Below are 24,800 nucleotides of genomic sequence, written 5' to 3'. Positions count from 1 at the left end.
CCAGCTTATTTGAGGTATAATTGACAAAATTGTAAGATAATTAAAGTGTACAGTGTGATCTTTTTAGGTACCATTATCTTTTGTTTTGTGTTTTCATTCTGAGTAGCCAATTTTCTCTGAAGCTTGCAGTTGGCAGTACTATCAAGTCAAAAAACCTTTCGGCCTGGGGCACCTGGGTAGCGCAGTCGTTAAGCGTCTGCCTTTGGCTCAGGGCGTGATCCCGGCGTTCTGGGATCGAGTCCCACATCAGGCTCCTCCGCTGGGAGCCTGCTTCTTCCTCTCCCACTCCCCCTGCTTGCGTTCCCTCTCTCGCTGGCTGTCTCTCTGTCAAATAAATTAAAAAAAAAACAAAACAAACCTTTAGGCCTGTATCGAGAAGGCACTTTTCACTGCTTTCTAACAATATGAAATATATATATCTTATTTGACATTATGTATTACTTCTGTGTCTACTAATTCATGCCTTTTGAAAATTTCCCCTTTGGTTGTCTTTTTCTTATTGACTTGTAAACATTCTTTGTGTTTTGTGGCCATCAACTGTTTTTTGTAAGTGTTGCAAATTATTCTTGAAGCCAAGAATGAGAAGTGAGAAAGCAGGCTATTTGCATCAAATGCTTATCCAAGATGGTATTTGGTTAAAATGTTTGCCTTGGTTATTTGAGCAATAGTAAGCTTCTTTTGTCTCTCTCCTTCCAAAGATGCATAGAAAAGCTCCTTCTGTCTGAAGTAAAGTGTTGGCTCTGTGTTGGTTATAATTTGCTTTTTCTGGCTGGCAAAGCCTTCTTTTTGTTTTCTGTCTTCTGACAGATTATAGGATTGTGGGGAAACAGCGTCCAGGGCTTTTTCAGGAACTGTGCCATTTCATCTACGGGAGAAGCCATTGGCTTTGGCACTAGAAGAGAATCGGCTCTGCATTTAAAGATGCCAAATCATGCTTGATTCACAAGTTTGCTGCCTCATTTTGTGTATGTGTGTGAAACTTTTTCAGGATGTTGGCTTTTACTTTTTCTACCATGTGCTATCCCATGAGTATGAGAAATCTACCCTCAGTATGAGAAGTTAACAACTTGTTCCTCGTTTCCAGCTCCCCAACCCAACCCACACAATCTAGACAGCCCAGACCATAGCAAAAGATGTAACAGTCATTTTAGGGTTAGGGAAAAATATACCACACAAATGTTTCCATCACTCTTCTGGTGACTTTGAGTTCACGTCTTAGTCTTTCCTATGTAGGTTTGAATTATTTAGGTGTGCAAATGATTTGCTGACCAAGATGTCTCTTGACAAAGGCATCAGTGAAAGCTAATAGAGTACTCTATTTCCTAACTTGGGAAACTTAATTTGTATGAGACAGAGCACTTTTAGGAAACTTCTGTGTATTTTTTTACCCTTGACACACTTTTCAGGGATGCGTGGTATAATTTATCATGATTGCAAATAAGAATTTTTATTATCATGTAAGCAGTCGTAACTCCAGTTGTACTTGTTACCTTCATGTTTTTAAAACTGTGTAATAGGGGGCACCTGGCTGGCTCAGTTGGAAAGCATGAAACTCTTGATCTCAGGGTCGTGAGTTCGAGTCCCACGCTGATTATATAAATAAATAAATAAATAAATAAACTTTAGAAAAATTATTTAAAAGCTGTGTATAATAGATTTTGAAACCTAGTCAATTCAGTATTTTAGCAAATCTTCCACATTTGTTAACACCTCATGCCTCTACTTTCTATAGTTGACCTAAAGTTGGGTTTGGTTCTTCTATACATTTTTTGTTGTAGTTTCCTTTTATTATTATTTTTTTAACTGTCGTGTTTCCCCTCATTAAATTAAGCACTTTAAAGACCAGAGACTGTAGCTTATCCACTTTTTTTTGTCTCTGGGTCTAATAGAGTTCCTGGTATAGGAATGCAATAATATGTGATGAAGTGAGTGAATGAATGAATAAATTGAATTTCCGAAGATATAGTGAATGGATTTTATACTTCCCTCTAGTGTCTGAAAGAGAAAGTGCAGCCATCTAAAAAAAACCCCAATGAACTTGGCTGCATTGAAATCATAGTTGAAAGCAAAAGGCCTTTTTTTGTAACTTTCACATTTGTTTTTTCAGACCTGCTGTTCTCTTTAAGACTAGTGGATAATAAGGTTGTTTGTTTGTTTTTATATTATTTATTTATTTGACAGAGATAGTGACAGCCAGTGAGAGAGGGAACACAAGCAGGGGGAGTGGGAGAGGAAGAAGCAGGCTTCCAGTGGAGGAGCCTGATGTGGGGCTCGATCCCAGAATGCCGGGATCACTCCCTGAGCCAGAGGCAGATGCCTAACGACTGAGCCACCCAGGTGCCCCTGTTTGTTTTAAATCAAAGTCTGTGTTCAGTCTCATGGGTGTTTGAATTCTATAAAATGTCACATAGCAGGTCTTTATGGGAAATGCCCTTTAATACTTTCAGCTTCTGCTTGGGGGTAGATCATTGTTATGTTTTTGTTTTTGTTATTCAGTTCTGAAAACTGTTTATTTGTTTTGATTGGAGTAACTAAAGTGTCAAAGGGACTTTTTTGGGTGTTTTGTTTGTTATAAATGTCATTTGGGAAATTTGCCAGAGTACTCAAGAAATAGTGAAGTGTGATCAGACTAGTTGGATGTTATCTGAACTAGTTTTCAGTCTAGCTCATTGCTCTTTTCCCCTGCTTCTGAAAGGCAGTGTGCTTGTTTTCTATTTTAATATCTTTTACTGATTATAAAAGTTAGACTTGTTCAACATAAAAAGTTTAAAAACTATAAAAATAATCTGTTAATTCCACTACTCAGCTAATCTACTAAAATTACGAAATTAATGCGTGTTTTTTATTTTTTGAAAGATCGAATAAAACAAATATTTAAAAAGTTCTCTCCTTTGTTCCCCCTTAGCGCTCTTATCCTCTCAGTGATAACCACTATTGACAGATTAGTGTATATACTTCCAGCTATTTTCTTGGACCTACAGACATATATAATACTCATATGTGCTTTAAAATAGATGTGATTAGGGACGCGTGAGTGGCTCAGTCAGTTGGGCGTCTGCCTTCGGCTCAGGTCGTGATCCCAGGGTCCTGTGATCAAGTCTTGTATCAGACTCCCTGCTCGGCAGGGAGCCTGCTTCTCTTTCTGCCTGCTGCTCCCCCTGCTTGTGCTCTCTCTCTCTGACAAATAAATAACATCTTTTAAAAAAAAAATAGATGCGATTATTTTATAATACAATCTGAAACTTGATATTTTAGAGCTTTTTATTGAGACAAAATATGCAGTATAGAAAAGTGCACATAAGTGTACAGCTCTGAATTTTCACAGATTGATACCTATGTAACTAGTTCCCAGATCAAGAAACACTACCAGCCCTCTTGAAGCCCCTCCTATCAATTTGGCCATGATACTGTTGAAGCACAGAGTGGGTAAGTTCTTAGTAATGGCAGACTTAGAATTTGATTGTTTTATCATGAAAATGAATGAAGAGAATTAATGATTTCAACTTTAGTAGCTGTTATGAGAACTTGGGTCATTTAGGTGGTTTGGACCATTCTTTTGCTATAAAGTTTACTGATCTAAATATATATTGAGGACTTCACTGTGTGTGCCTTACTGTGCATAATTGGGAAGGGAGAAGATACAAAGGCAAATATACAAGTTCTGAGTTACAGTCTAAATTAGGAAGACAAATCACATATTAGACAACAGAATAAGTATTAAATTGTGTAGTACTGATTCAGGAAAGGAATCATTGCTGACAGCATCAAAGATTGACACCTTCCACGGGAGGTGGAATTTGAGCTGGGCCTTGAATGGGTAGTATTTAAATGCCATGATTGTAATAGCACGAGTCATGGCATAAAAGTAGAAATGGATGAACATGATACACAGACAATAAGCAAGCAGATTAGTTTGTCTGGTGTGGGGAAAACATGCTGAGGGAAGGTAGGAAGTAAGTTTGGTAATATAGGATAGTGCTAGATTATGGTACATACAACAACCATAGAGCGGAAACTTGGCTGGATGACATAGGTGCGAGAGAGCCACTGATAGCTAGTGGATTTGGAGCCAGGAAGACTCAAATTCTAATATTGACTTTTCCATTTACCAGCTATGTGACCTAGAGAAGATCCTTCAACCTCTCTGGACCTGAGTTTCTTCATCTGTAAAAATGGAGAAAAATGTCTATTTCATAGATTTATTATGACAAAATAATAAATATAAATATATAGTTCTTGACATAGGACCTTGGACCTAGTAAATGTGCAATAAATTTAACTGTTTCTTTAGTTCTTTTTTTATTTTTATTTTTTTAAATTTATTTTCTTAGAGAGCACAGAGGGAGAGGTAGAAGCAGACCCCTGCTAAGCAGGGAGCCCGATGTGGAGCTGGATCCCAGGACTCCAGGATCACAACCCAAGCCAAAGGCAGACATTCAACCAGCTGAACTACTCAAGTGCCCCTCTTTCTGTAGTTCTTTTTTTTTTTTTTTTTTAAGATTTTATTTATTTATTTGACAGAGATAGAGACAGCCAGCGAGAGAGGGAACACAAGCAGGGGGAGTAGGAGAGGAAGAAGCAGGCTCATAGCGGAAGAGCCTGATGTGGGGCTCGATCCCATAACGCTGGGATCACGCCCTGAGCCGAAGGCAGACGCTTAACCCCTGTGCCACCCAGGCGCCCCTCTTTCTGTAGTTCTTAAGAAGAAGAGCAAATGGTTGAAAGCAGTGGTATGTAGAATGAGGGAGACTAGAAAGAAGTTATAGTTACCCCACAAACATGTTAAGGGTCTCTGTTAAGGTAATGGTAACAAGATAGAAAGAGTACATTTGGGGGACATGAAAAGAAATTGGACTTGAATTCTTTTTTAGGAGGAACTGTTTTGGGCTTTTTCAGTGATCTTTTATTAAACTGTTGTAATTCCTCTGTGGACTATATATACTTTGGCAAGGTGAATTTGACAGTTTAGTTTAGTTGAGGTATTTGAAACTCCCTAAGAGTTCCTCGTTTATATTTTAGAAGAGGATATTAGAAATTTTATTTGAATTATCCTTTTGCCAAGAACATTTGTGATAATAGTGGTGAGATTAGGTATGTTTCTTTGTTTTTGATAACTCGGCAAATTAATCGGTGCAGGCATGATCTTGGAACCATTTAAGTTTTAGTTTCTGGGTGCCTGGGTGGCCCAGTCAGTTAAGCGATGAAGCGCGTCTGCCTTCAGGTCATGACGTGGGGGTTGAGCCCTGTGTGAGTGGAGCCCACTTGTCCCTCTCCCCCTCCGCTCCCCTTCCCCCGTCATATGCACTCCCTCTCTCTCTCTCTCTCTCTCTCTCTCTCTCTCTCTCTCTCTCTCTCTCAGATAAATAAAAGCTTAAAAAAAAAAAAGAAGAGCTGTCTTTAAAGGGGGCATGCCATACAGCTCCTTTTCCTTCTTACAAGAAGACTTAGGTTATAGATCTGAAATGCTTTGAGCTCCACATAAGAACAAGCTACTTAAATTGCAAGTTATTTGGTTGTCTTTTAAAAATTATAGTACTACTTGGGGGGAACTGATGGGGATTGTAGAGTGTGATGTAGATACTTAACATTAGTTGCAAGATCTCTGTGGACAAAAATGTCAATATAGGTAATAGCTTGCCTTCCCTGATCCCTGTTGTATTTTACTTAAATGAGCCCCAGGCACTGTTCTACCCGTACACTTCAGAAATTCTAGTCTTTGGCATATTCCATCCCAGCAGTGTTATGCCCCTAACGTTGGCATTAGTGATTGAAGTGTTGATGCAGCCTGCCAGTTATCTAGCCACCTGGCTGTTGCTAAGAGTTTTTTCCCAATATTTGGTGTATGGCTTAAACAAGACTTAGATCTTTGCTTCCTGATTGTACTGAACGAAACCTGCTAAGGGAGTGGTTAGCTTGAATTTGGCTGGAGATGTTTTATATCCGAACTGGGTTCGAGCCAACTGTGTGTGTTTTGGGGTGTGTGTGTTTTTGCAGATTATTTGATATATTCCTTCTACCCCTACCAACTTCCAGATACATACCTTCCCAATATGCCCCCTCCCTTCTTAATTTCTGCATCACAGGAAGCAGGAGTTTCAGACAGGGTGGTTTGATGTGTGCAGGTGAATCTAATATGCAAACCTATATCTATCCACGGCGTGAAGTTGAGTAGTCTGAGAAAAGAAGGGCGAGGCAGAAAGGCCCCGAGAGCTTTTTACTGTCGGGTGTCTTCTGGTGCCTATTGCTGGGGAAGTCTGAGGTGCTGTAGGAGGTAGCGCCTGGATGGGGGTCGCTCCTAGCACCCAGGCAGAGAGAGTGGGTGGAGGAGCTGTAGATGGAGCACTGCATTACCTGGCCCAGCTGTGGGATGCTTGGCTCCTGGCTTTCGGGTGGTAGCCAGCGGAGATGGGGGCAGCTCTAACAAAGAGGAGCCGCGCAGGGGCCGGGGCCGTGGGTAGCTGGCCTATCCCCGGCGGCTGACCTCCCAGTGGGCCTCCCCAGTTGGCTGCTTGGCGGGTCGCTCTGCTGGCTCCCTGGCTTGCCATTGGCTGTGCGGACGGGAGGGGGTTTGCAGAGGGCCGGGATGGAGTTGAGGGGGCGGGGCTGGCTTCCGGCAGCAAAGGGGAGCAAGCGGCTGCCGGCTGGGGGAGGGGGTGTCGACGCACCGTGGAGTGCTGTGCTCAGAGAGCCTGGCTCTCGGAGCAGCCGCCTCCCCCTCCCCCTGCCGAGACCGCTCTAAGCCCCTTCTCATCGCCCCCCTTCCCCCGCCGGGGCGGGCGAAGAGGGTTGAGCTGCCCCAGGCGGGCGGGGCGGAGCCCGGAGCCCCACCGAGCGCTGCGGAGCGAACCTCACCTCCCTTCCAGGGCTCAAGGTGTGTGTGTGTGCTTTTTCTAATGCAACCCCGACTTCAGCCGACTTAACCTTGTGAGAAAAGGGGAAATGGAATGGGAAGTGAGAGCTCCACATCCCATCAGTTTATTTTGATTTTCTGATTCTACCCTTCATTCTTCTTTCCCCTCCCATCATCTCACCCCTGCAGCAGGGTAAGGAGATTCAGGACTCTTATCTTTTTTTTAAATGATATGTCGATGTCGCTCTCATGTGTAGCAAAATGAACAGAGAAGAAAAGAGGAGCCCTTTCTTGTGTGACATCTGATGCAGTAAGCCGCGGGGCGGGGGGGAGAGAAAAAAGAAAGAAAAGAAAAAGAAAAAAAAAAAGGCTAGGAGTGGGTTTTTGGAACTGTACTGCATCTGTGTCCATTAAGGCTGTCTTCATCATTTTCGTACTTGGGACTGCCTTAATCAGCAAAACAATCTGAAAAGGAAGGAGGTGCTAGTGGAAAAAGGGAGCAGCCCCTGTCAAATGGTGGTTAAAGAAATCCTGATAGTTGTTAGAGATTAACTCTGCTAAAGTCTCTTCCTGAGTACCTTGTCACCGGCTTTGTTTAGTATTCGCCCTATTGGAGAAACCTAGCTAGAGCGAGCAAACTTGCCTTGCTGTTCTGAAACCTGGAAGTCTTGTCTATCTCTCCGTAGGTGTATTTCTCATATCCATAGGTTCTCAGAGAGGTTAGCTTCTGTCATGAAAAACCAGAAGCAAACTTTTAAAAATCCAGATGAATTTTGTTTAATTAGTTTATTTTTTAAAGTTTTCTCTCTGACCCAAACTTTATGAAATTGGGTGGCTGTAGCATTACAATTTAAATTATGTTTATCTTTTCTGAGTTCTTTTGCTTCTACAACTTATGGATCCCTTCTTTCTGAAGGACACAAAGCTTCAGCCAAAATCAGGAACCTCTTTATAAGTTTTTAATTGAGAGGAAAGTTATCAGTTGAAGATAGAGAACCCAAATTTTATGATGTTAGAAACAAAGGGTTTGTGTTTGTGTCTGTTTGTCTTTCTCTGGTGAGTGGCACTGTTCTTGATAAACTCGCTTAATTTAACTGGGTGTTTTCACCAAAGGTGTTTGGACCAGATTTTTCTTAATGTTGATTAGTAAAGAGCTAGAATGCCAGACGGAATGAATATTAATTTTTGGCAGCACTTTGGTAAATATTAATTGAAATGATTGAGAGTTCATTCTGATAATCCAGGTTCAGTTTCCATAGTTTGTTCTAATTGGAGTTCAGTTTTGAAGACAGAATTGATATGCTGAAGCGGTCTTAACAGTTTAACAGGATCAGTGTTTTTCCTTTGCATTGATATATTTGGACCTCTAATAAAGGTCAGTTTTTTGTGAAAGCAAGTATTGTGAAGAAGAGGGGTAATAGGATAGAAAAATCAGGAGTCTATCTTTTTTAAATTTCAAGTACCCTTACTGGGGCGCCTGGCTGGCTCAGTCAGTAGAGCATGAAACTCTCCATGTTAGGGTCGTGAGTTCAAGCCCCTATATTGGGCGTGGAGCCTACTTAAAAAAATAATAATAAACTTAAATTTTTAAAAATCAAGTAGCCTTCCTACAGAATTGTACAAAAAAGTGGGCACCTGGCTGGCTTAGTTGGTAAAGTATGTGACTCTTGACCTCGGGGGTTGTAAATTCTAGCCCCCACATTAGGTGTAGAGATTACTTAAAAAAAAAAAAAAGTCTTTAAGAAAGAAAAAGAATTTGGGGGGCATCTGGGTGGCACAGCGGTTGAGCATCTGCCTTCGGCTCAGGGCGTGATCCCGGCGTTGTGGGATCGAGCCCCACATCAGGCTCCTCCGCTGTGAGCCTGCTTCTTCCTCTCCCCCCCCTTGTGTTCCCTCTCTCGCTGGCTGTCTCTATCTCTGTCAAATAAATAAATAAAATCTTTAAAAAAAAAAGAAAAAGAATTTGGGATATTTTGTTTTTTATACATTTATCCCTTACAACTCCGTATCATGTTTAAATTCAAAGGCTAAGAGGGTCTCCCAAATGTTTTCTTACCTAACTTGTTAGTGAGAATAAACTATTAAAAATCACTGATTGAAGCTTTGACAGCTAGCTGCTGTATAAAACAAAATGCACTTTGATGTCTAAGCTATAGCAAGCTGAGGAAGGAAGGAAGGAAAAGAAAGAAAGAATACTTGGGGGCCATATTAAAGCATGTATCACTTCAGCTTGCTTCTACTAGAAAATAAGTTGCTGTCCTATTTGGTATCCTCGACGGTTTTTTGTCTGCCCATGGGGTAAGCAATACAGCTTTGTAAAGTTATATTACAGTTTGTTCACTAAATTTTTTAATATATCTGTTTTTTTTGCCTGATTTGTATAATCAATATTTTGCATGGTACAGTGATTTCCCCAAAGAATTTTCCCCAGGAGAGAAAGGCTATGTATAGAACTAATCATAGGTGTATCTACACTGATCTCCAAATATCATTTAAAGGGAGATGGGACTCCTCAAATTTGGTCCTCTGCAAGGAAACAATTATATGAAGCCATGACTTCCCATAATCTCTTAGGTTGAGGGGACATGGTGCTGCTGAAGTTAAAGTAGCTGATTTAATTTTCTTTAGCGATCTGTTTTTATCCATCCTGATTATTTCTGTGAGTCACAGCTTAGAATGTGTTAAGAAAAAGGGCCCTGTGTTCTCTCTAAAGGGAGACTCGAGCCCAATCCCCCATTCACATCAGAAGTATAAAATGATCCCCTTGAGAAGGTAAAGGGAAAGATTGGACCCTTGGCGTTGATTCTCCTAATAATCAGCATGAGTGTTGTAAGGTTTGGAATTGGGAAAAGCTTGTTCAAGATGGGGGAAATATTAGAGGCAAAAAGAAGTGGGAATGCTGCTATGTGAGAGACTTATTTAGAGACAATGAATGCATTCATATGGAGATGTGATTGGTGGTAGTTTTAAGCTATTCAGCTTTGTCAGTCAGGTGTCTGAGACAATATTTTGTGTGTGCTTAAACCCAACCCCCTCCCCCAGGGGTTGACTCTTGGAAGCTGAATCTTTTGAGGAAGTTTGCTGTGAGTCTGAATCCAGAGGGTAGAGGACTTGGTGGGGTCTGTTATCTGCTCAGATAAAGACGTGGAATTGATTGCTGGTGAGTTACTGAACTCTTCCTAATGAATGGTTGCTAGGCAAAATGCATCTCAATCAGTTTAATCCTCAGTAGTTTACAGGTCTGCTCTTGGTGAGGGCCAGAGCTGCCTTTCTAATGATACTGCCCTTTAGGAATCCTGTTGGATTTGCATATATGTTGCTCAGTGGCTCACAAAAAAAAAAAAAAAAAAAAAAAAAAAGAAAAAGAAAAAGAAAAAAAAAAAAAAGAAAGAAACAGAATGACTTATGGATCTCACTTTATCCACCTAAGAGACTTTAGCTTTTGGTAACATTGGGTCAGCATTGTCTTTCTCCTGGATCAAGTGGTGAGTGGGGCTGCTCTTCAGTTGTAGGATACCATTGTATTTGATTATCTTTGGTTTTGTAACTGGTAAGGCAGTGAACTAACACATTCATTTTGGAAACAGGCCAGTGATAATACTGCCCTTGGGCCTGGAAGGATGGAAAATAGGACAGAGTAAACAATTGAGGGCATAAATAATGAATCTTCCAACTGAGCCCTGGGAGAGTGAAGGAGATTATCCTCAGAGCTGTTCAATCTGGCAGCGAAAGGGGGGAAAGTCCACTGAATTAATTACCCTGACTATGTTTGATACTGCAGTTATTATGGGATTGTTAGAGCTATTCAAAACAGAGGTGCCTTTTATTTTTTTATTTTATTTATTTTTAAGATTTTATTTATTTATTTGAGAGAGAGAGAGAGAGAGTGCATGCACAAGCAGCAAGGGGTCAGAGGGAGATGTTGAAGCAGACTCCCCACTGAGCAGGGAGCCTGACGTGGGGCTCAATCCCAGGACCCCAGGATCATGACCCTAACCGAAGGCAGATGCTTAACCAAGTGAGCCAGCCAGGCGCCCCCAGAGGTGCCTTTTAGATATTAACTTTTAACCCATTTTTTTGTTTGTTTGTTTTAAAACCACCGAAATTGCTCATCTTTTTGGAATCCAGGCCTTTGCTTCTTCCCCCAACTTTGATCTGTATGTTAGCATATGAATACTGGGCAGTCCTTTTCTTTGGCTAGATCTTAGAATTTTACTTACTGGGAGGTTTCACTAGCTGTAAATACATGTGGTAATAGAAGAAAATGGAGAAAGCCTGTATCTGGTTTAAAGAAGTTCTTTAATTTCTTTAGTACATATTATATGTATCTTTTACCACATATTATACTTTGAAATTAAATGTGGAGTTGTAGGGTAGAATTATATAACAACTCACAAAAGGTTAAGACAAGAGTTTCTTCATTTTCGGTATGGACATAAACATTTTTACTTTTAGATTGGTTTCATTCAGTGAATGAAATAAGCAGTCTCAGTGTTCTCAGCATTTCTCTGAAGTAGGAAAAATGCCCTGAGAATTCTAAATAACGTAGTGATTTGGTAGTGAAGCCAGACCCAGAGCCAACCAAGGTCTCTGAATTCTTCCCTTTGAATTTCTAATACATTTGTTATTTTTTTTTAAAGTAAGCTCTGTGCTGAAGGTGGGGCTTGAACTTACCACTCTGAGATCAAGAGTCACATGTTCTACTGACTGAGCCAACCAGGTGTCCAGAATTTTTAATATATTTAATTATTTTCCCCAAGAACTCCTTTCAGGATCCTTATTTGAAATGATTTGAAATTTTCCTGTTTCTACCATGAGAGGCTGTTTTTATTTCTCTAGATGTGAAGGAAATCCAAAGACCAAGATGCCATTATCAATCAAGAGAAGGAGGAAGGTTCAGGATGAGGTGCTGAAGGAGTAAAAGACTGAGCTGTAAAGGCAAGGCCAAATTGAAGTTTTATGATGTTTGATGCTGATGGATCTCAGGGAGGGAGCATTGGGCCTAGGAGATCAAATTCAGTCATGGACTGAGTTTGTTACATTTCAACCTAGCTGAAAAGGGCAGAGACATCTTTACAACACATGGGTAGAACTCTAGTTAAGGATTCATTCCTGATCAGAGAATACAGTCAGTTCTTGATTCTTCATATTCATGCAGAAGGGCAAACAGACAAAGTACAGATAGGTAAAATCCGAAGATATTCCTAGCAGTAGCTTTAATAAGTTGCTCTACTTTTTAACTGGGATTTTCTAGCTGAACAAACTGGTGAGAGATTTGTTTTCTTTCTCTGGTCGTTCAAGAGACCAGTAAGTAAAATACCCACAAACTTGAATTAAACTTAGTTTTTTGATCATTGAAAGTAGTATATGACTCATTACTGGACCTAGAAAAGTTTAGCTCAGTTTAGTATCTTTGAGATTGTTTATTTAATTTTTTAAGACTTTGACCCTTGTTATCTAATTATACTGAGATCCTATGGAGAATTGAGATCTTCCAAGTAGGTCTTAGATAAACTGGCTTTTGGTACTAGCATGTCGTCTTTGTTGGCATCTTCTAGCCCCGCGGTATTGGCCAATCATTCATCATATGTGGGCAAGCCATAGATAACCAAACCAAAGAAGTGTTACCAAGCAAACCCCTCCTCTTGACACTGGGACGGTTTATACTCTGATGATGAGAACTGTTGGCCAAAATAAAATCCATTTAGAAGTCAGATGCCAGGTTGTGATTAAAGTAGTACTATACATTATAAATTTCAAAGCTGAGGATTTCTTAAAATGCTATTTGGTGGGAAAATGTTTGTTTCTCTCTTTCTCTCTGTCTCTCTCTCAGATCAACTGATTACAGCAGATTTAAAAGGCAAGGTTCCCATGACCAGTCACTAATTCCTTGCACTCAGCAAAGTGGTTTTGAAGATCAGTTGCTGCTCTGAGTGAAAATCAGATTTTGTGCCACTTGGAGAATTGAAGGGATTTCCGCACTATCCCTGTTGCTTCAGAGGAGAAGCATAAGTATTGTTAGTCATAACTTAAGTTTCTTCTTTCCTTCCAAAAGCTAAAGTATTTTTTCCATTGGAAGTTCACTTATCACTTACTATGTAAAGGATAGAACTTAATCTATTTTAAAAGGACAGAGGTATCAAGACGATGAGAAGTTAAAGACAGCTCATCCCAGATCGCAGTACATCAATGGAAAAGACACGTTTCCTGAGTTCCTGAATGGACTGTCTGTATTACCCAGCTGTTCAGCTGGGAGTGGACGTACTATTGTGAAGACATGAATTTTGTAGCTGTGAAGGAACTGGTTTAGCTGTTGCTTATCTTATTCTCCCAGAACCGTTTTCATTCAGCAGAAAGTGGGACCAGTGGATTAATGAAGAGTCCATATCTTGGTTTTAACCTGTCCTGCTAGGTGTTACTGTGCATTCACTAAAGTGCTTTCAAAGGATTTTAGTACTTAGGTTTCATTCAATCCCTGTGAGGTTATGGTACAGTTGGAATGTGATAGTGTGTTAGAACATTTCTGCAGAAAGACAAAAGGAACCTTTCCTTTTAAGAAAAGCTCTTCACCTATTTCCATAGCCCATGGCAAAATTCAGTTGGAACAAGTTGCTTTTTTAGCAGGCTGTATTTTAATTTTTGCCTCTTCTCCCAGCTAAACAAATGTCCCAACTGAAATGTATCATTCTTATCATTCATAGTACGTTTTGGGGGGATTGTTCCAAGTGCCCTTGGAAGTGAGAAGCTGGTGCCACTTAAGCCTGCACACCAATTCTGTAACTCTCTGAAATTCTGTTTCCACCAACTGCCTCCATCCCCCCATCTGTCCGCATCTGCTCCTCTCTCAGCTTCCCACGACTAGTTAAGAAAGTACCATTGCTCAACCAGGGAAATGCTAGTCTTTATCAAAGTCAGATTTGTGTGCGTGTGCACACACGTGCAGGCTTGCACTATTTGTTGCATTATTGTTTGAAGAGTATTTCTACGATACAGAAATCAGATTCCGCTCTTCTAAACAAGTTGATAAGTTGCTTTTTTTTAAATTATTTTTTATTAAAGATTTTATTAATTTGACAGAGAGAGACAGCCAGCGAGAGAGGGAACACAAGCAGGGGGAGTGGGAGAGGAAGAAGCAGGCTCCTAGCAGAGGAGCCTGATGTGGGGCTCGATCCCAGAACGCCGGGATCACGCCCTGAGCCGAAGGCAGACGCTTAACGACTGAGCCACTCAGGCGCCCCGATAAGTTGCTTTTTATTAGAAGTGCAAGTGTCTAAGAGTTAAACTTGAAACGAGGGAGGGGACAACTATATTGGTTTTAGTTTAATTGCTTTAAAAAATCTGTTCTGTTGGGACGCCTGGGTGGCTTAGCTGGTTAAGCGTCTGCCTTCGGCTCAAGTCATGATCCTAGGGTCCTGGGATCGAGTTCTGATCGGGCTTCCTGCTTCGTAGGGAGCCTGCTTCTCCCTCTCCCCCTGTCTGCTGCTCCCCCTGCTTGTGCGTGTGTGTGTGCGCGCTCTCTCTCTCTGACAAATAATAAATAAAATCTTTTTAAAAATCTGTTATGTAATTAAAAGCTGTACTACTGTCTTGCAGTGAAACTTCGTAGATAAGGCATGGAGAATTACAGTTTCTCAGTGATGAGGACCACTCTAACTATGCTATTTAAAATCGCCATCTCATCCAGTACGCCTCATCTCCTTACGCTGCTTTTCTTTCCGTAGTATTTATTACCTTCTAAGAGTCTGTGTAATTTACCTACTCATTGAATTCGTCTCCCACTCTACTCCGTGTAAAAATGGAAGCATGATTTTTGTTTGTTTTGTTATTTGCCAAGCCCCTCACTCCTGGAGCAGTGTTTTGCTACATAGTAGGTTCTCAGTAAATATTGGTGTGAATTAATTGGAGAGGTACTCTTTAATAGATACCTAGGGATTAGAGTTGGAGTATATGGGTAAAGATTATTGTACTGGAGCTAGTACTAAATTAGGGATCACATTTCTTTTCTTTTCTTTTTTTTTTTTAAGATTTTATTTATTTATGTGACAGAGAGACAGCCAGCGAGAGAGGGAACACAGCAGGGGGAGTGGGAGAAGAAGAAGTAGGCTCCCAGTGGAGGAGCCCGATGTGGGACTCGATCCTGGAACGCCGGGATTACGCCCTGAGCCAAAGGCAGACACCTAACGACTGCGCTACCCAGGCGCCCCAAGGATCATATTTCTTGACTAGCTTAAGGGAAAGAATATGTGGGGAAAAAAACCTCAAGGAATTGGGGTTAATTAGCCCAGATTAGGGAAATGACAGATATTTTATAGTATGCAAATATAAAGGAACATTATATAAAGACAGATAACTAGCTCTTATTCACCTTGAAGAGGACAAAAGAATAGGCTGAAGCTCCTGAACAATGAATATAAGACATGCAGAAGAATTTCCTGATTTTGAACAGGTGACCAAAGAAGGATGGTTTCTCTGAATTGATTTTCAGCTGTGGCACCATGTTGCAGGCAGTGGTGAGAACGGAAAGAGAGCCAGGGGTCAGAAAACCTGGTTGTAGTCTAGGCACTTTGAGCTTTTCCTAGTTTCTTTATCTCTGAAAATGGGACTAATGATCCTTGCATAAACCATCTCATAGGGCATGTGAGAAAATCAAGTGAGAGAATTCATGTGAAAGCACTTTGAAAATTATGAACCTTTGTACAAAAGTAAGCAGTCACTAATGACTGTATAAAGTCACCTTTGTTAGTGATTTAGAGTCATGGAATCTGGAAGTTGGTTTAATGATCGATCATCTAGTTCAAATTCTTAGCTCCTTGGGGCGCCTGGGTGGCACAGCGGTTAAGCGTCTGCCTTCAGCTCAGGGCGTGATCCCGGCGTTATGGGATCGAGCCCCACATCAGGCTCCTCCGCTAGAGGCTGCTTCTTCCTCTCCCACTCCCCCTGCTTGTGTTCCCTCTCTCGCTGGCTGTCTCTATCTGTGTTAAATAAATAAATAAAATCTTTAAAAAAAAAAAATTCTTAGCTCCTGAAAATAAATTTTCCACCATTTTTTTTTTATGACCCTGAGATCAAGACCTGAGCTGAAATCAAGGGGTCAGATGCTTAACCGACTAAACCACCCAGGCGCCCCTCTTTTCCATCATTCTTAAGGAGTAGTTACGGCTTTTGCTTCAGCATTTCTAGTACTGCACTGCTGTTGAATAAGCTCGTTGTTTATGTTCATCTAAAATTGCCTTTCTTCAGACTTTATGAACCTGTTTTTGAGCTCAGAAATTAATCTAGCCCCTCCTTTGTGTGACGGCCCTCATGGCGCTCTTGTTTACGGTCTTCATCATCTTTTGCCTCGAAATCACTACAGCCACTTAACTGATTTCTGCTGTCTCCTATTTGTCTTTCACATTTTCAGCAGATTGATTTAAAATAGACATCTCATCATGTTACTCTCCTTGAAACCTGTCCCTATCTCCCCATGGCTTCAGATAAAGTCTGACATTAGCCCGTAATAGTTATAACTACCGTCGTTGAGCATAGACACTGTACTAAGCACTTTATGAATATAATCTTATTTAATCATCACAGTTACTCTGTAAGCTGTCGGGACTACTTTTATACTGCTTTAATGGTAAGACTATTGAGCTGTGACTCCAACCCAGCTTTGTTCTTTTTTTCTTTTTTTAAGATTTTATTTATTTTAGAGAGCAAGAGCCAGCACAAGTGGGAGAGGGAGAGAGAGAGAGAGAGAGAGAAAGAATCTCAAGCAGACTCCACGCTGAGCATGAAGCCCAACGCAGGGCTCGGTCCCAGGACCCTGAGATCACTTGACCTGAGCCAAAACCAAGAGTTGGCCGCTTAACCAACTTTGCCACCCAGGTGCCCCAACCCGGCTTTATTCTTAATCTGCTGTTCTGTCCCCCTAGTATGAAATGTAATGCTCTTCATAATTTGGCACATACATCCAGCACCCAGCTCTTCATACCGTTTGTGGTTCCCAGACATGCATTTAGTTATGCTCGTTTCCAGCGTAGTCGTGCGTGCCTTTTCATTGTGCTAGTTTTCTCTGCCTGGAGTAGCTTAGGCACCAGACCGCCTAAGTCTGGTAAATTCTTGCTTGGCTTTCAGTGGCCCATATTGTTGTTCTCCCTTCGTTCTCACCATTCCTTGGAAGTATCTGTTTCGTTATTTTGATTTTCAGACAGCTTTATCCACTTTTTTTAAAAGATTTTATTTATTTATTTGACAGAGATAGAGACAGCCAGCGAGAGAGGGAACACAAGCAGGGGGAGTGGGAGAGGAAGAAGCAGGCTCATAGCAGAGGAGCCTGATATGGGGCTCAGTCCCAGAACGCCGGGATCACGCCCTGAGCCGAAGGCAGACGCTTAACCGCTGTGCCACCCAGGTGCCCCCTATCCACTTTTTTTTAAAGATTTTATTTATTTATTTGTCAGAGAGAGCAAGAGAGCCCAAGCAGGGGAAGCAGTGGAGGGAGAGGGAGAGGGAGAGACAGGCTCCCCACTGAGCAGGGAGCCCCATGCGGGGCTTGATTCCAGGACCCTGGGATCATGACCTGAGCCGAAGGCAAGACGCTTAATCATCTGAGCCACCCAGGTGCCCCCACTTTTTTTTTCTTATTGAAGTATAATTGACTTAAACAGCATTGTATCAGTTTAAGGTGTACAACATAATGATTTGATATTGCATACTGCTGTGAGACGTTCACCACAGTAATCACGTTTCTCACCAGGGATTTTGTCTGCCGTATTTGTATTCCCAGTGCATAGTACTACCACAGTGCCTGCTGCATCACAGTGGCTCAGGGAGTGAATGAATGTAGGATGTTCCTACTAAGGGTTCTCTTTTTCAGGTTAAACTCTTTTTCCATTTACTGTACATATGCAGTTTCTAGATCCCTCTCTGTTTATTACATCTTGGCTGAGCTATTCCTAGGCTTTCCTCTATTTCCATCAGAAAGTGTATTTTAATGACTGCAGGAAGTGAACTGCAACCTTCCAAAATAACTTTTAACGAAAAATGTACCAAACGAACAGATTGTCCAGCTGTTGCTTTGGGAAGGGTTCTGATTACATTAATTTCTAGCCCCCTCCTTGCCAGAATAGAGCCCAAATAAAATAAGAAAAATAAGCAGATAAGAGGCACCTGGCTGTTGAGTCGGGAGAACATGCGGCTCTCGATCTCCGGGTTGTGAGTTCGAGCCCCATGTTGGGTGTAGAGATTACTTAAAAATTAAAAAAAAAAAAAAGAAAAAGAAGCAGAGAAAAAATAAGCAGAGGTGAGCACTTTGTACCTGATTTTCTCTTTTACTTTCTGTCTCTTCAGCAGGGTCATCCCACTTTATAAGTCACTGTTGATATAAAGACCACAATTTTCCCCTTTCTATAAAACAGAATGGTTTCCTAAGACTCCACAATACCCTTAGGGGAGTCTTAGTCTTGGGCTGTCACGCAGTTGAAGAGCAGAGAGTCTGGTACTGAATTCCAGGGGAAAGGGTACAGCTCTTAGCCAGAATTGAAGGCAAATGAGTCAGGGGAGCAGGAATCTATCAGCTCCAAAGTCTATTCAGAAGTGATTTAATCTTCGCGTTGAAGCAGATCAGCAGTGCCATTTGCCTGTCTAAAAAATGAGATTACACAGGATTCTCTTAAAAGAAGATAACTTATTAGTGTAATAGCAGCTCCTGGCCTTGTATAACGCCTCTTCTTAGTACTGCATGTCAGTGTCACAGGGCTCACCTAGTGCATAGTACTCGGGTGTAGAGCTCAGGCCACAGTGCCTTACTTAGGGTGGTTAGGGGAAATTTACCAGTTCTCAGCAACTCTCAGCCTTAATGGACTTGGTTATTGTTAAAATTCATCTTTATCAAAGGAAGCACCGGTTAATGATTTTTCTCCTGCCTCAACATGCTCGGCATTAGCTGGAATTGCTGAGTGATTTGCAGTGGGGAAACCATGAGAGCAATTTCTCGTTTGTCCACAAATTATCATTAGCAGTTTCATTTGCAGATTGAAGAAGCAGGAGGAGTGGGCTGTTTGCCAGTTGCAGCTTCCCTCCGATTAGGGCGTTAGTTCAATTATGTCCAATTAACTTTTATTGCAGATAGTGGTGATAATTACTTGCAAGTCAGTTTTTTGGCTGCAGTTATCCCAAGGCTGAAGTATGAACTTGATGGATTTTAATAACCAGAATGACACATTTTACTCCCTCCCACCACTGTAGTTATTTCTTTTTCCAGACTTCTTTTAGGCAGGAGATCAAAGCATTGTAAAAATTCATCTCACAATTAAAACGTGTTGTCCTTCTTTTGAAGAGCTGTGTAGGATCATATTTTAGAAGAATCTATTAGGAGCAGCTTTAATGGCATTTTATATTCTGAGATCATACCCTTGAGTTCATTGCTGCTTATCGTAAGAGAATAGACTGAGGTGGAACTGAATGTCATTCACAGCAATATGTGCTTATTGTAAGGTTATAGTAATTGGCAAGGTGCAGTCTAGTCTTCTGCTTGCATGTGAAATTCTCTTCGAAGTGCAAAAGTAAAGTTTTGTTCCGGGCACTCCTATAGATTTTTTTAAAGATTTATTTATTTGAGAGAGAGGGGCATGCACAAGTGGGGGGAGGGGCAGAGGGAAAGGGAGAGAGAGAATCTCAAGCAGACCCTGTGCTGAGTGTGGAGCCTGACTCGGGGTTCAGTCCCACGACCCTACGATCATGGCCTGAGCCGAAATTCAGAGTTGGCTGCTTAACCTACTGAGCCACCCAGGTGCCCTTATTTGGGGCATTTACTTATTTATTTACTTATTTATTTGAGAGAGAGAGAGCACGAGCAGGGGGAGGGGCAGAGAGGTAAGCAGACTCCCCACTGAGTGGAGAGCCAGACATGGGGCTCAATCCCAGGACCGTGAGATCATGACCTGAGCCAGAGTCAGATGCATAACTGACTGAGGCACCCAGGCACCCCGCTTGATGTATTTTTAAAATCAGTAGCCCACTAAGGACACATTTCGTTAGCATATAGGAATTTTAGTATGTTTTTAAAAAAAAATTTTTTTTTACTATTACAAAAGTTTATTTAACAAAATAGTCCAATATGAAAATGCACAAGACCTGATTTTTGTATTATAGTAAAACAGGTGCTATGGAGAGGAGGGGACATGTGGAAGCAGTTGATTTCTTCTGGCGAACACACCTGTTGGTTTTATTTGTTTGTTTGTTTGTTTGTTTTTTAAAGATTTTATTTATTCACTTGACAGAGCACAAGCAGGCGGAGTGGCAAGCAGAGGGTGAGAGAGAAGCAGGCTCCCCGCTGAGCAGGGAGCCCAACGCAGGGCTCAGTCCCAGGACGCTGGGATCATGACCCAAGCCGAAGGCAGCCGCGCAACCGACTGAGCCACCCAGGCGCCCCTAACACACCCGTTGTTTATGCTTGTTCCAGGGCTTCTAACTTGATGGTATTATTTCCTGGTATTATTTCCTCCAATTACCACCATTCCCGTATTGTTCTGTTGCTCACGAGTTGCCATCTCTGTACATTCATCTATCACAAGATTCATAAAGGGATTGAACTCTTGTAATATTCCTTGGACATGTCTGCCACCATTTAATTTCAGTGATAATTTTTTTTTTTAAAGATTTTATTTATGTGACAGAGAGCCAGCCAGCGAGAGAGGGAACACAGCAGGGGAGTGGGAGAGGAAGAAGCAGGCTCCCAGCAGAGGAGCCCGATGTGGGACTCGATCCGGGAACGCTGGGATCACACCCTGAGGCGAAGGCAGACGCTTAACGACTGCGCTACCCAGGCGCCCCTCGGTGATAATTTCTTGTCCGTAAATTTTTTCTACTTGGGAGGGTGAGCTTTGCTCTTGATGTCTACTCAGTGAGCTCAAAGATGGCTCCCTAAAAAAAATTTTTTGTTTTAGCTGTTATTTTAATAGAAAGTTGCATAATACCTTTGGAAACATCCTCGCTAGGTGGAGAGAGAGAGACAGAAGGAATAGTTTGTCTTTCTCTGACGATGACAAGGTCTCTTTGCTATTTTGTTTAAACTTTCCCTTCATTACTGTTTGATGGTAACCCTGAAAAGTAAATGGTCTTATAAGGAAAATCTTACCTCCTTAACATGCAGAAGACTAAAGTCGATTCCAAACTGGGACTGTTCCTAGATCTTCAGGTTTCTTTGATTTCGGATGTCCTTGCTCACTTTAGTGTCCTTTGTTGCTAGGCTTTCTTCCCAAGGGCTCATCAGTCTCCTTAGATACTTCATGGATGTGGCTGCATAAAAATTTTGTTGAGCATAAGTGCCCAAGGAGTACGGCAATGCATTTTAAGAGCTTGCTTTTCTTAGTGTTTGTGTGAAGTAAAGGAAGAAAGTTCATGGCTGCTTGGAGAAGAGCCATAATACAGTTGTTTCTGCTTCAGAGCTTCCCTGATCACACTAAAAAGGAAAGAAGAGGAAAGGGTGAGTGATAAACATCATCCTTGCACAACTTCAAAGCTCTTCATTGACTGTTACTGAAAACCTTCTGCTGTAGAAGAACTGAGACTCTGCCTGCCAGCCAGCTGCTATTGGTGTGAAAGTGGAGAAGCTAGTTATAGTGGGGACTTTTCAGGAAGTCTGGAGATAAAGTTTATGATGTCATTTGAAACTTTTTGTATAGTGGGAGGAAAGGGTGTCAAAACTGTTCCACTCTGGAAGATACAACAAGGATTTCACTTCTGATGACGTTCAGGATGTGTGGATGTGTGCTTAGAAGGAAAGGCCTTGCAAAACTCTTATTGAAACATGAACATGAACTTGATGGAAATGCTAGTGAATGTCAGGCCTGAAAAAGGGGGGTTATTAATAGGGCCCCTTCAAGGTAGACATTTCTTTTGGAAACATTCCAAAAGTAAAATTCTCCATCTTTAAGTAAGAGGATTGCATTGAATGCAACACAGTGGAAGCATTGCCAGAAAAGAGTGGAGGTTGGGAGAGAATTTGAAGTATAGGCACCAGAGAAAATGTTATTGAGGTTAAGTGTTGAAAAGAAATTGGAAGTTGATGAGGCAGAAAGATACAGGAGACCTATTCCAGATAGCAAGAACCCCGAATGTCAGCTCTCACCAATGTAGAGGTAAGTTACTTGCATTAAGATGAAATAATAATGGTTACCAACAGACCATTCTTTCCAACTCCTCTTCATGATCTCCAGCCCACCCCCTTTGCAGACTTCAACACTGCTGCCTTTTTTATTTTTTAATTTTTGTTATTTTTTTGGAAGTGAAAGCAGAGTTTATTGAAGATGTAGAGAGAGCAGATACAGATGGAATGTCTAGGAGACTCGGAAAGGAAAAAAGGAGCATGAGTTTCCTTTTCTGTGTATTTTTGTTTTGTTTTTTAAAATAAAATGTCCAGGGGCGCCTGGGTGGCTCAGTCAGTTAAGCGTCTGCCTTCGGCTCAGGTCATGATCTTAGGGTCCTGGGATTGAGCCCCGCATCGGGCTCCCTGCTCTGCAGGGAGGCTGCTTCTCCCTCTCACTCTGGCCCTCCCCACTGCTTGTGGTCTCTCTCTTTCTCAAATAAATAAGTAAAATCTTTAAAAATGAAATAAAATAAAATGCCTGGTGGGGCGCCTGGGTGGCTCAGTCGTTAAGCGTCTGCCTTCGGCTCAGGGCGTGATCCTGGCGTTCTGGGATCGAGCCCCCACGTCAGGCTCCTCTGCTGGGAGCCTGCTTCTTCCTCTCCCACTCTCCCTGCTTGTGTTTCCTCTCTCGCTGGCTGTCTTTCTGTTAAATAAATAAAATCTTTAAAAATAAAATAAAATAAAATGCTTGGAAACAATCTCAAAATTACAGAAAAGTTGCAAGTACAGTACAAAGAATATTTTTCTTCCTTAAATCATTTGACCTGATTGCTTCATCATCTCAGAATACTTTAGTGTTTATCTTTTACAAACAAGGACATGCATCAGCGTTACCGCAATACAACCATAAAAATCAGGAGGCTTAACATTGATACATTGCTATCATATAATTCTCAGACCCGTCTCGGATGTTGCTGTTTGTACCAGTAATGTCCTTCATTGCAGTGAGGATCCAGTTCAGAATCACACATTGCATTTATTTATTTAAAGTGTTTTTTGTTATTGTTTTTTTGTTTAAGTAAACTCCACTCCCAGTGTGGGGCTTGAACTCACAACCCTGAGATCTGGAGTCACATGCTCCACCAGTTTAGCCAGGCGCTCCATGCATTGCATTTATTTGTTATGTATTCTTGGTTTCCTTCGATCTGGAACAGTTCTTCAGGCCTTTGACTTTCATGACCTTAATGCTACTGACAGTTATTTTGTAGAAAGTCCCTCAATTTAGGATTGTCTGATGGTTCCTTGTGTTTAATTTAGGTTATATATCTTCAGCGGGAATATTATAAGAGTGATGCTGTGTTCTTCATTGCCTAATTTTAAGAAGTGCAGAATTTTTATATGTCCTCTTTCTGGTAATGTTCAATCACTTGATTAACATGGTACCTGCTAGGCATTTCTAGTGTAAAGTTACTCTTTTTCCCTTTTTAATTACTAAGTATTTTGGAAGGAGATACCCTTTTTTTTTTTTTTTTTTTAAGTAGGCTCCATGCCCAGTATAGGGCTTGAACTCATGACCCTGAGATCAGGAGTCCCGTGCTCCACCAGCTGAGCCAGCCAGATGCCCCTGGAGGGAGATACTTTGAAACTATGCAAATATCTTGTTCTTCTCCACCTTTTCAATTTATTAGTTTATATATTTACATTAATATGGACTCAAGATTTTCTATTAAAATTTTTTTTTCTAATTTGAGTATAGTTGACACATAATGTTAAATTAGTTTCAGGTATATAACAATAGTCAACTTTTTTTTTTTTAAGATTTTTATTTATTAGAGAGAGAGCATAAGCAGGAGAGAGGGGCAGAGGGAGAAGCAGGCTCCCCACTGAGCAGGGAGCCTGAAGTGGGGCTCCTGGGATTCATGACCCAAGCCGAAGGCAGATGCTTAATCGACTGAGCCACCCAGGTGCCCCGTGATTCAACCTCTTTATACATTATGGATTTTCTATTTTACTCAGTAGACTATAATCTGTTATCATTTGCTTGTTTATTTTTTTTTTTAAGGATTTTATTTATTAGAGCATGAGCAGGGGGAGGAGCAGAGGGAGAGGGACAAGCTGACTCCTCACTGAGCTCAGAGCCCGATGTGGGGTTTGATCCCACAACCCTGAGATCATGACCTGAGCCAAAATCAAGAGTCAGGTGCTTGGATACAGACATAGTGAAGAGAAGGGCCATATGCACCCCAATGTTCATAGCAGCAATGTCCACAATAGCTAAATCGTGGAAGGAGCCGAGATGCCCTTCAACAGATGACTGGATTAAGAAGTTGTGGTCCAGGGGCGCCTGGGTGGCACAGCGGTTAAGCGTCTGCCTTCGGCTCAGGGCGTGATCCCGGCGTTGTGGGATCGAGCCCCACATCAGGCTCCTCCGCTATGAGCCTGCTTCTTCCTCTCCCACTCCCCCTGCTTGTGTTCCCTCTCTCGCTGGCTGTCTCTATCTCTGTCGAATAAATAAATAAAATCTTTAAAAAAAAAAAAAAAAAAAGAAGTTGTGGTCCATATATACAATGGAATATTACTCAGCTATCAGAAAGAACGAGTTCTCAACATTTGCTACAACATGGACGGGACTAGAGGAGATAATGCTAAGTGAAATAAGTCAAGCAGAGAAAGACAACTATCATATGATTTCTCTCATCTATGGAACATAAGAACTAGGATGATCGGTAGGGGAAGAAAGGGATAAAGAAAGGGGGGGTAATCAGAAGGGGGAATGAAACAAGAGAGACTATGGACTATGAGAAACAAACTGAGGGCCTCAGAGGGGAGGGGGGTGGGGGAATGGGATAGACCGGTGATGGGTAGTAAGGAGGGCACGTA

General features: G+C 41.5%; 1 protein-coding gene across 2 annotated transcripts in view; it reads left to right on the top strand.

The window, feature by feature from the left end:
• The window catches only part of FAM222B (family with sequence similarity 222 member B), a 77,835-nt gene that overhangs the window by 24,941 nt on the left and 28,094 nt on the right, over positions 1 to 24,800 (top strand). The window contains exon 1 of one of the 2 annotated variants that reach the window (XM_026517731.4): positions 4,525 to 6,871. The exons of the other annotated variant lie outside the window; for it this stretch is intronic. The gene's annotated coding sequence lies outside the window, so the exon portion shown is untranslated. Of the gene's footprint in view, positions 1 to 4,524; positions 6,872 to 24,800 lie in introns of those variants that run through there. 2 annotated transcript variants of the gene reach the window in all.

Source organism: Ursus arctos, unplaced genomic scaffold (assembly GCF_023065955.2).
Source record: "Ursus arctos isolate Adak ecotype North America unplaced genomic scaffold, UrsArc2.0 scaffold_24, whole genome shotgun sequence".
Taxonomy (NCBI): Eukaryota; Metazoa; Chordata; class Mammalia; order Carnivora; family Ursidae; genus Ursus; species Ursus arctos.
The sequence above is the reverse complement of the archived record's forward strand: the minus strand, read 5'-3'. Positions and strand labels throughout refer to the sequence as shown.